This window comes from Lissotriton helveticus, chromosome 7 (assembly GCF_964261635.1).
Source record: "Lissotriton helveticus chromosome 7, aLisHel1.1, whole genome shotgun sequence".
Lineage (NCBI taxonomy): Eukaryota > Metazoa > Chordata > Amphibia > Caudata > Salamandridae > Lissotriton > Lissotriton helveticus.
Window position 1 is genome coordinate 1,303,736,414 of NC_136068.1, and position 12,001 is coordinate 1,303,748,414.

Sequence of the window (12,001 nt, forward strand, 5' to 3'; positions counted from 1 at the left end):
TACAAAGCAGGGCAGATCCCTGCTTAGACATTTGCATCAATCCACGGGGACAATACTTTCGTAATCTGGACTTTGAAAGCGCGCTCACTGGGGACTATTAAGTGTGCACTACAACATCCAGAGGGCCATGGTGATGGCCACGCCCACTCGGGCAGGTGTGTTCATTTAAATTGTGCACATTTATCAGCGCTTTCAATCTGCCATGAGGAAAGGATTTTTCTACTCCAGAAACGCGTTTGGCGTATCAAGTTCTGTGATGCAACTTCATAGCAGGGCTCTGCTGGCAAGATGTTAATAAAATTTGTGAGCCTTACAGATTTCTTCGTGGCCTCGCTTCTTTTGGGGTTCCTGTTGTTTGGATTTGAATCGGCTTGACCCAGCAGCGAGGTGAGGCCCGCCTGTTATGCTATGCTATGCTTTGTTGTGTTTTGCTATGCTATGTTTTGTTTTGTTATGCTATGTTTGGTTTTGCTATCCTATGCTTTGTTTTGTTATCCTATGCTTTGTTTTGTTATGCTATGTTTTGCTATCCTATGCTTTTTTGTTGTTATGCTATGCTGTGTATTGTTAATCTATGCTTTGTTTTGTTATGCTATGCTGGTGAGGGTGTGTGAGAGTGAGGGTGAGTGAGAGTGAGGGTGAGTGAGAATGAGGGTGTGTGAGGGTGTGTGAGGGTGAGAGGGTTATGAGGGGGTGTGAGGGTGAGTGAGGGTGTGTGTGGGTGTGTGAGGGTGAGAGGGTGTGAGGGTGAGGGTGTGTGAGGGCGTGTGAGGGTGAGGGCGTGTGATGGTGAGTGAGGGTGTGTGAGGATGAGAGGGGGTGTGAGGGGGTGGGGTGAGGAAGTGAGGGTGAGGGGTGTGAGGGTGAGGGGGAGAAAGACATGTTTGCAGGGCAGAGAAGGATTTGTAGCAGACCTCTTAATGTGAGAGAAAGAGGCCGAGCATTTGACCGGGGATCAGAGCAGCTGTCCGCCCTCAAACATGCATCTCTGGGGCTGGAAATGCTGCTGTCTCCGATTCAGACGTTCCCTGCAGATCGCCACTGTAATTGCGCATATATTTACTCAAATGGCTGTCCTATTTGAGCTGTTTTCCAAGGGTCAGCTCGCAAATGTAGTCTTTACGAATTACAGTTTAGGAGCCCACACAGCCCCCAATAACTAAACAATTTTAACGCATGCCTATGGACATTTTAAATGTTAAAAATAGGGACGATGATGGCTTAAAGGGATACAAGCATATTAAGCCACAGATAAAATAAAGCACGGTCACTAGACACACATAGTAAAAGACATGGGGAGCTGCCAGCAAAAATATTGTATGGGGAATCAAAGTCGACGACTTGTTATGCACGCAGTCAGCAACCAAGCAGGAATTACAAGGTCCCGGTAAATAATGGCCAACTAAAGTGGTCACGAAGCACGAATAAAAGGATTTAAAATAACACAAGTAAAGTTCCAAAAGACTGCAAAAGTGAGAACAAGGGAATGATCCAATGAGACCGCTGGGACGAGGTTAGGTGCGGCGGGAGGGGGCGGGGGAGGGTGTGCTACGGAATGAGTCCTTGACTCGTGCTACAAAGGTGAGGTGAGAGGAATGCAATACTGAGGGAAGGCGCGTGCTGCGAACACTAAATCCTAAAGGAACCTGGCACTGTGACCAATGTCTGTTCGAAAATAGTTAAAGGAAAGCACATGTATAGCAGCAATAGTAACATCACATTAAACATTTTGATTTTCGTGGTTCGGGCTGTGGTAATGCTCTCCTTGTTAGTGAGGAGGACCAGAAGGCTTGGAGGGGCAGGGGGCGTGCTGGGGGCAGGCGGCGTGACAGCAAAGCTCTTAAGCTGTCAGCATTCGAGGGGGCCACTGCGGGGAGAAGTGTTTATCCAGCGTGAACTTTGTACTGGCATGCAGCAGGTTAGATTAAAGCCCAAGGGTCGCCGCAGGAAATGGGGTGAACTCTTACAGGAAAACAAGCAGGGGGCAGGGGAGGAGGGTTCCGTGCGTGAAGGAGCCTGGCCAGAGGTGTTCGGTTAAACATGAGATTTTCTTTCTCATCCGAAAGAAAGACAGGCGAGGAACACATGATGTGAGGAAACAAACACGGAGGTGTGAAACTTCCGATGTTTGTCCTGAGACGCACACAGCCGTGTAAAGTGCCGTCTGTGCCTTTGAAGCAGATTTACCTTTGAAGCAGATTTACAGTGAAGTGTGCAACCCGAAGCCTGACTTTCATGTGCACGCGCTTTTTATGTCAATGCGCTTGCGCATTGAGCTTGCTTTTCACGGGCACTGCACGGAATCGCCTGGTGGTTAAGCTCTGGATAAGCCCTTATATTCTCGCAAGCTCAATGCGCAAGCGCATTGACAGGCGAGACCTAAAAAAAAGAAGTCATAAGCAATGCCAATAGCTCTACCTTTAATAATGCCGAGACCATTGCATTGTAAATGCTTTTTTATTTAAGCTGTGGGTGCAGTGTTTAGGCTGCTGCGTGCTGCGGAGCAGGCCCTTAGATAGGGGGGGTGGCCCAAGTGGAGCGGGGTGGTGGCTCAAGTGTCGTTGCCTCAGGGGAGGTGAAAGTAGGTGCTTTGTGTTGATGGCCATGGCTTCAGTAAGTCAGTGGGCGGCAGCGGCAGGAAGCAGGATCGAATAGCATGGCTGCCCGAGACACAGAGGTCCGCATCGTCTGGAAAGGGGATGGGCTCCTGACATGGTGATTTAATTCACGGCAGTTAGGGGCCGCGGCGGGACGCAGGCTAGCCAATCAGACTGCCCAAGATGCAGGGGCCCGCCCATCTGTAGGGGGCGGGGGCTCCAGCTGCCTGTGGACGCTGTCTCCTATTTAGATACTTTTGATTGGGTGCATTGTTAAGTTTTGGTTGCTGGTCTTGTTTGCATACTTGATGTACAATGCCAAGCCACTGTGGCGGTCTTATTTGCACCCTTTAGAAAAGAATGGCTTTCTTTTCACTTTGTAGATGGCAGCAAGGTCATTGGCACAGTGGGTAGGCCTGAGACTGCGGTGCCTGCAGTCAGGGGGTTCCATTCCTGTCATCCCTAGGTGGAAGGAGTATATCTATTTATAAAAAAAGAAAAAAATACTGCTTTTAAATAGTGCAATTTTGATTCCCCCCCAAAAAAAAACTGATTGTTGGGCTGAATGGGTGGTTCTCACAAGGTGGCAAGGGTTTTTAATGCAGGACAGTTGGGATGTGGCGCGGTTTTTGTTGAAGGGTTTTATCTTGGTATATAACACATTGTTTTCTTTTTGATTAGTAGGTTCAAAGCATGGCGCCAAAGCGGGCATGTGCAAATCCTGGAAAGCCTGTGTCCCAGGAGGATTTCCAAGCCCTGAACGAACTTTGGAAGGTGGCAAAGCGGCACGGCATGGAGGCGGTGCTACAAAAGTTAGCAGGCGAGCCTGACCAACAGCCAGAAGTGGGGGCACCAAAGCGGCAGAGGAAGGTCCTGGCTCGTTATAGGGATGGTCAACAGGTCAAGCCCTGTGCGCAGACCACAGCAGTAGCCGCAGTAGGGGGTGAGTCACTTCCTCAAGGCATGGCCACTTCCAGCTCGGACCAGGCGGCGCAGGGGCACATACTTAACATGAGTGTGAGAGCAGCGGGGCAGAGCATAATGGCAATCTCAACAACGGCGGCGACAGTAGCGTTACCACAGGTGGCGGGGCGCCAGTGGTAACACAAGCGGCAAGGAGCACCACGGTCCACCAGACCCCGGTAGTAGCGGGGTGGGCACTGGTGCTGCCTCCTCATGTGACAGGCATATCTAAAGGAGATCAAGGGGGTTACACGCGGCAGGGAGCGCAACTGCCTACCAAGCTCCAGTAATACTGGGGAGGGTGGCAGCGCAGGTGTGGGTGCACCCTGGGGGGACACCAGCTCTGCCTTCTACCACACTGCCAACATCGGCGGCGAGCATAGTCCAATCACCGCCCATTGCCAACATCGGCGGCGAGCATAGTCCAATCACCGCCCATAGTGACCCCATTGATATTTGGGTCCCTGCCGCTCGCCCCTTCTTCAGCAATTGCATGGCATGTTCCAGCCGAGACGCAAGAAAGGATTCACAAAGAGGAATTTGTGAACGTCTTTGACTTGATCAACGCAGGGGTGTCCTAAGTAGGCCAAGAGCTAGTAAGGAGAGTGAGTTAAAGCCTAAGACGTTGTGGGTAGAGTGGTCCTTGAGGAACTGGATGACAGGATTCGCCATTTATGCGGCGATTCTTACAGAGAAAACACCATTGTTGGCCCTGCAAATATTTGGGTACATGTCTCTCATACATGGGGCGGCATCCGAGTTTCAAGGGTCAGCTTGGATGCAGTACGACATTAAGTTTAGGCAGATGAAAGCAGTTATGCCAGAAATAGCATGGTACCAGAGGGAGATCAATATTTGGCATGCGGAGTTCCATATGTCACAAACGCCGGGGAAGTCGCCTCAGTCCTTTCGGTTCAATAAACGTTTGGGAGACAAAAAAGTGGCGTGCTGGAACTACAACAGGAAAGAGTGTAGCAAAGGGGCAACATATAGGTTTAAACGCCTTTGCGCTTTCTCCGGGGGGCAAGGACATCCAGAGTTCAAATGTTTCAAGAAGCTTGGCAAACACAGAGGGCAAATAACACCTAAGGGTCGACTGCCCAATTAATGGGGCGAAGCTCCCCTCCCCAATTTGCCTACATGTACTCACACATCTTCTCAGCCGATATGCAAACAGCAGGGATGCACACATACTGTATTATGGTTTCAGGGACGGCTTCCGCATTCCTTCCCACGCACCCCCCACATCAGTCCCTCCAAATAATCAATTGTCAATTTTGAAGCACCATGAGGTGGTCCGGGAAAAAATCATGAGGGAGGTGCATGCTTCACTGGTATGTTCTCCTCTGGGTATGGTTCCCAAGAAGGAACCAAACAAATTCCGCTTGATTAACAACCTCTCTTATCCCACTGGGTTATCTGTCAATGATGGGTTGGACCCCACTCTATGCTCAGTACGATACACTACCTTTGACGATGCCATTTCAAAACTACAGAGATTAGGCAAGGGGGCCCTGCTGGTGAAGTCTGACATTGAGTCGGCCTTCCGCCTTTTACCCGTCCACCCAGAGGACACTGGCTCTTTAGGTTTCACTTTTGAGGGTCAATACTTCCTTGACTTATGCATGCCCATGGGGTGTTCCATTGGGTGTTCTGTGTTTGCGACATTCAGCAGATTCCTGGAGTGGGCCGTGAGGTACTTGGTGTCATCGGAGGACATGGTGCATTACCTAGATGTTTTCCTGTTCATGGGTCCCTCTGGTGGACGTGGGCATGTGAGAGGGCCCTGCAGGGTTTCCAACAGTTGGCTCAGGCATTGGGGGTCCCGTTGGCTGAAGAAAAAACGGAAGGCCCCACCATGGCTGGGCAGTGTACGTTGCCACAGGAAAAAGTGAGGGCATTCAGAGATGCGGGGACCACCTGCTTAGCAACCAAAAAGGTTACGCTACATCAACTGCAAGTTTTACTTGGGCAATTGAACTTTGCTTTACGAGTGATTCCAAGGGGAGAGTCTTTTAAAAAAACATAGCCTATGTCAGGCCTTGGGGCAAGGCACCAGCATACCAGACTGTCTGCAGAGGTCAGAGAGGACTTGGAGATGTGGAAGGGGTTCTTAGATAATTTTAATGGAACACTATTATGTCAGCAACCAGCCCAGAGCAACGAGGAGATAGCCCTTTACACAGACGCGGCTGCCATTGGTTTTGACGCAGTGTTGGGCTCTAGGTGGTGCATGCAGCATTGGCCTGGGGTGTGGTTTGCCTCTGGGCTCACATGCAATGTTACCTTTCTAGAATTGTTTCCCATCATTGTTGCCCTACACATCTGGGGGGCGTCAATTGCACCACCAGAATAATTTTTGGGTCAGACAGTATGTCTGCAGTTATGGCCAAAAGTAATCAGAGTGCGAGATGCAGTTGGGTGCTGCGGTTGCTGAAGTGTATTATTAGTCTGTATCTGTTGCATAACGTGCATTTTTCTGCCAAGCTTGTACCAGGTGTGAATATTGCAGTGGCTGACGTTTTGTCTCGATCTAAGTTGGCAGAGTTCAGGGTACTGTGGCCGCAGGCGGACGAGGTGATGGCGGAGTTCCCAGAGGAGTTGTGGAGGCGTGGTGCCCCATTGCCAAAGACCTAATTGCAACGGCGCTGGCACCCAAGACAAAACGTATGTATGAGAAAGCTTGGGGGTGTGCAGCGCATCGTTCAAGTCAGTCACCAACGTAGACAGGTTATCCCCGGAAGGTGTGCTAGGTTGCCTGGTGTGGCAGAAGGATGTGGGAAATCGCTGTCATTAGTGTGCTGGCAAGGGGGGCGTGGCTAAGCACGCAATGGCAACGGACGGGTTGAGGTAGAGCGCCGATCCGAGCTCTGTCTCCCCAGGCCATTACTCCGCTACAATTCTCCTGATCCGGCCTCCAATTGTAGCGCTGTGTGGGGGCATCAGCGACCACTGGCTGACGAACTTTGGGGCCCTTCGGACACATCCGGCCGCACCGGTGGTTCCGGCCGTGACGAGGCCGCTTCCGAGGCGACTTGGCCAGCAGGCCTGCTCAGGAGAGACCGAGGCTTCGGGAGGTAGGCGAGGCCCCAAAACGCGGCCTGGAGGTGGAAGAAGTGCGGCGCAACTGGGGCACAACGCACTGCGGAGACGCCTGCTGTGACGACCCGGGAGCGAGTAGGGGTCGGATCACGCACCTGGCTGTCGCCTGATCTGGGGAGCACCCCCCCCCTGCACCACTGCGCCAGGGACATCATTGAGGAGCACGGAGGGCGCTGGGCGAGTCGTCGACTGCCCGGAGCCCTGCAGGGCTGGAACTGCCTGGGGTGCGGCGGGGTGCAGGTACTATCCGCATGGAGCCGGGTGGGCGCTTCCCCCCACCCCCCTTGAGAGAGAAACCAGCTGACGGACTTACAGGCCCGGAAGATAATCCAGGCTCCACTGACAATTGAGGGTGTGCCGTGGCCGCCCCTAGCGTGTCCTGACCGGCGGGCCAGCCGGCGAGAGGCCGGGACCCCTGTGGGTGGTCAGAGCCACGGGTTGTGGCTTTGAGGAAGAGAGGCCTCCTGGTTACCGGAGGGGCTGTACTCCGTGGAGAGGACTGCTGCAGTGACTCGGAGGCACGCCGGGGTCGGAACCCGTGTCCAGCCATTGCCTGGCCTGGAGGGGCCCTGCCCGCGCCATGGAGTTGAGGCCAGCACTGCGGCGCGCGGGGGGCGCTGTGCGTGCCATCGACCGCTGGAAGCCCTGTGGAGCTGGGGCTACTTGTGGAGAGTCAGGGTGAAGACGCCGTCCACGTGGGGCTGGCGCGGCGCCCCCCCCCCCTTTGCTTCCACACAATACGGACTCCCTGGGAGTGGATTCCGGCCTGTACACGGTGCTGGAGGAGATGCATATCCTGCTCATTGCCCAGCGCAACGTGCAGTACTGGACGGCATTGAAGAGGGATGCTGGTGGACTCCCCCCACCCTCCGGTGCTCCGCCTTCCTGCAGTGAATCGTCTAAGTGCTCCTTGTTAGAAGTGCCCAGTGGAGATATCCCTCTTATGACCTGCTGTACCTGAGTGCCTGCCCTTCCCCGCCTCCTCTGGTGCAGGCCGGAGCTCTACCATTCATTGGACACTGCCACGCTAGATGCCGGCTCCTTACTTACCACGCTGCCCATGTCTGGAGGTACCAGGGCGAGGACTGGCTCTAGAAGCTCGCAACCAAAGAGAAGGATGGAGAAGTTCATGAAGGTGACGGACTCTGACCCAACGGCGGCTAAACTTGATACCATGCTGGCAGCCATGGAGCGTTTGGAGAAATCAATGAACTCACCCGCACCTCACTAGAAGCCAAGATAGATGGTGTGGTTGTCGATCTAACACACTTGCGTGCTGACCACAAGAAATTAGCAGAACGCACCACTACCTTGGAGGGCAATATGGCAGATCTTACACCACGGGTCTCCCAGTCTGACAAGCAGATGAGAGACCTGCTGAACTGAGTTGAATTCTTAGAGGACCGTGCTCAGGATGCCGAAGGGAGGGCACGGAGAAACAACGTGAGAATTGTAGGAGTACCGGAGCGATGGGAGGGGAAGGAGCCGACGACACATATGGAGAACTGGCTGAAAACACTGTTACCGGATGACACACTGTCACCCCACTTTGTTGTGGAGCGGGCGCACCGAGTTCCGACACGACCACTGCCTACGGGATCTAACCCCAGACCCATGCTCATCAGAATCTTGAACTACCATGATCGGGACTCCATACTGCGTGAAACCAGATTGCTCCGAGATGTTCACATAGACAATGCCAAAATCATGTTCTTTCCCGATTATACAATTCAAGTTCAGCGTCAAAGACACTCCTTCCTAGCAGCTAAACAAAGACTCCGCCAGCTGGACCTGAGGTGCCGGGTTTTTAAGAACCCGGTAGTGTCAGGGAATAACACCCGAAGACCTCTGAGTTCCCCCTTGTTTCGGACCACAGAAACACGGAGTCTTCTAGTCGCAGTCAGAGATCAAGTTTTATTGATAGCTACCAGGTAACAGGTGTCCTAGAAGCACGACAAACACGGGTCATGTGTTCTCAGGAGACTGTTCGTTTTTACAGAACCAGCCTTCTCCTTATATACGAAAATAATAGCTGCAAGCAAGAATTCTTGAGTTTATGATATGGCTATATACATATTTCTACAATAATACAAAAGAGCGAAGTCATGTAGTCAAGCCCGTATTTTAGATGTCCAATTCATGATAGATTACCTAGCCAGGCCCGGAACTCCCATCAGATATCGGTGAAGCCCCAATAAAAGAAGGCACCTCCTAGTCATAAAACTGGCCATAAACAGGGAGCGTGGACAGGTGCGTATGTGTGTAGAAAACATGATCTGTATGTGGTGAATGGTTTGTGGTATGTCGTGCATTGATGCTATCGTGTTTGGCCACTGGGCGAGAAGCTGCTCAAACAGGTTTGGCTGGAGGCAAGGGAGTCAGTTGGGACAGGTCAGGGGGAAGTCAGGGAAGGTGGACGTGTCCTTTTAGATCAAGCTCGACCTTTAATTGACTTATCATGAGGGCAAGACACAAGATGGATACTGTTTACAAAATGGAGTATGAGGGGTCGGGACGGAAACTACGATTCGGGGGTGTTAGCATGTCTCGATCATGATGCAAATGCATAGGAATGATGTCCTAATCATTATCGGTTCGTCGATACCAAATTCGTCATGGTACGTTGATGTTTCGGGACACGGGTATCGGACCTCAAAACCGGGACAACAGTAGGGTCCAGAATTTCAGAACCACAGACCCTCCTTTTGCCCTCATATAAGGCAATAATTCATGTTAATCTGAGTCTAAATCTGTATGAAGGAATTCGTGGAGATGCTGCTGTAGCATCATTCTGTTGCTCAGTTCGTCCCTTGACACAGGCTTCCGTACACATGAGGTAGCACAGAGGCCACATAGTGCAGGAGCGCACTGTACACACAGGCAGAACATAAACAGAAGTGCTAAGATCATCCTAATGAAGATCAGTGTTTTCCATCCCCATGTAGCGATCAGTTCCCAGAACCACCCTAGTAAGGACCAGTCCCCTTTTTCTACGTGAAGGGAACCAGATATCTTGTGTAGCTTAGAGATGACCTGGTTCACTGTCGGTGCGTTATCAGGGATGAAAATGCAACAACTGGATTGGATCACTCTACACACACCACCACGATCGGCGAGTATGATATCTAGGGCAACTCGGTTCTGAAGGGTCATAAGTCGATCCGACTGAAGTTCGGTCGTCAAATTGCCAAGGGCTCCGGCCGTTGTAATCACGGCGGATTCAACTATCCTCGATAACTGGCGAATATTCCTGCTGTTCACCATAGGCCCCCAAAATGGCAGAAAACCCTTTGCGAAGTCAGCGAATTCCTGACCCGTGGTGTCGTCTTTACTCACGACACCTCTAGCTGTCCTTGTCCGATGGTAATCTGCTCTGGCCGTGTAGGTGGGAGGCAGCAGAAATGCGATAAAGCATGTACCTGAGAAGTCAGGGGGCAACCAGGTGTAAGCTTGGTCATGGCAGACGAAATACGTGCCTTTGGCTGCTAATAGTATAGGGGAAGTTCGGGAAGCGAACACATAGGTTTCCGTGCATATACTCTTTCCTAATTGTGCTTTGGGATCCCTGCCGATACCTTGTAAACATAAGTGACCTCGGTTGGGTACTATCCAAACTGGGCGGGATTTCTTTGCTGTCTGGCTCTTACTCAGGTAAACCCCATATTTAGTTACGTTCCAACGAGTGTACGGAGTGAGTTCATCTTTGGGAATCGTAAGATAGGTGTCGAACTCTCTACTCATATTTCTTATCCCTGCTATTAGTGCCTTGTTACTGGAATCACTTTCAGTAGAACGGGTCAGGTATGGTTCTAGGGCGAATAGGAACATCGTCTGGAAAGCCCACAGAGAACCATAATAACTGAAAGGCAGGATGAAGTATGGGATACCCTTATCCGTTGTGTGTGGCATGAGTCCACATATCCAACAGTTCGACGTGTTCATTATGGACTGGTGTTGGTGTAGAAGTTGAATGAATGAGTTATTTACAAATTCGAGTCTTCTGGCAGACTCGTGTTCAGGTAGAGGGTGAAAGTAGTGTGGAGAGATAGTAGGAGGAGGCTGTGGCCGGGTGTCATTTGAAAAGGTAACTTGGAATATGAATAGAGTATAACCAGTCAAAAAACATCGTTATGCTACACAACATTAAAATACATGTTATCAAAAACATTCTTTTGGCCAGTACAGTGCATAATTGTCTTTCAAAGTTCGTGAGTCTGGTAGGTCTCTTTACCCTAGGAAACTCCATCCTCTAGTTGCTGCCCGCGGTGGTAGGTTGGTTCTGCCAGGGAGTGCGCTCTATTCAGTCCGGGGTGACTCCCTTGGACCAACCAGAACCGTTGACCTAAACGTCCCCAGTTGCACTCCCCAGCCTTCAACCGCGACCCTAGCAGCAGAACCGGATGGCGGTTCAAAAATCAAAAATGAGCAAGTTTCCTGAGAGTGAGCTGAAAAATCAAAAATAGTTCTTGGGGGAAGGGAAAATCACATTCGTTTGTTTTTTTATTAGTCTCTTTGTCTTGACCTTAGATTATATTGTTGTTTCCCAGGTACGGTGTGGTCTTCAAACAATGTCTCAGGTTCGGTAGTGTCCAACTGCATAGACGGTGGCACAAGTCCTTGTAAAATATGATCACTCTCCTTTTCGGTACCAGTTTCTTTTAAACGTGCATCGCTGAAAGGGATGAAGCGAGGTATGGATTCTGTCTCGGAGTCGGCAATTCCTTCGTTGACCCACCGGTCGTATGGAAGGGGCAGAGGGACCTGTTTACAATGGGTCCCGTGCACCCAGTTCTTTTTGCCTTCCACCCGAACCGCTGATCTCGTGGAAAGAAGTACCTGGTAAGGTCCGGTCCACCTCGGCTGTCCGTTGTTTGTGCGCTGGAAATTCCGCACCAAGACCCACGTGCCGGGTGCGATGGAGTGACCTGGATCGTCAGAGGCTGGTGGAGAGGAACTGTGAACCTGTTGGTGTAAAACACGCAATTTAGTTGTCAATTCGCACAAATAGTCAAGCAGTACGGGGTGCTCTATTTCGCTGAGTTTGTTTGGTCTTGGCACGCCCCAGACGTTGGCTGGGCGGCCAAACAATATCTCATGGGGGCTAAGTCCTAACCTGGAATGGACTGTCATTCTGGTTGACAAGAGTGCCAGAGGCAAGGCGTCAGGCCATTTAAGACCTGTACAGGCTTGGATCTTGGCTAATTTGAGCTTTAAAGTGCCATTGTAGCACTCTACCAATCCAGCTGATTGGGGGTGATTCGCAGAGTGGAATTTTTGTTGTATGCCTAAACATTCACACACTCTCTTCATCACGCGTCCTACGAATTCACTTCCATTAT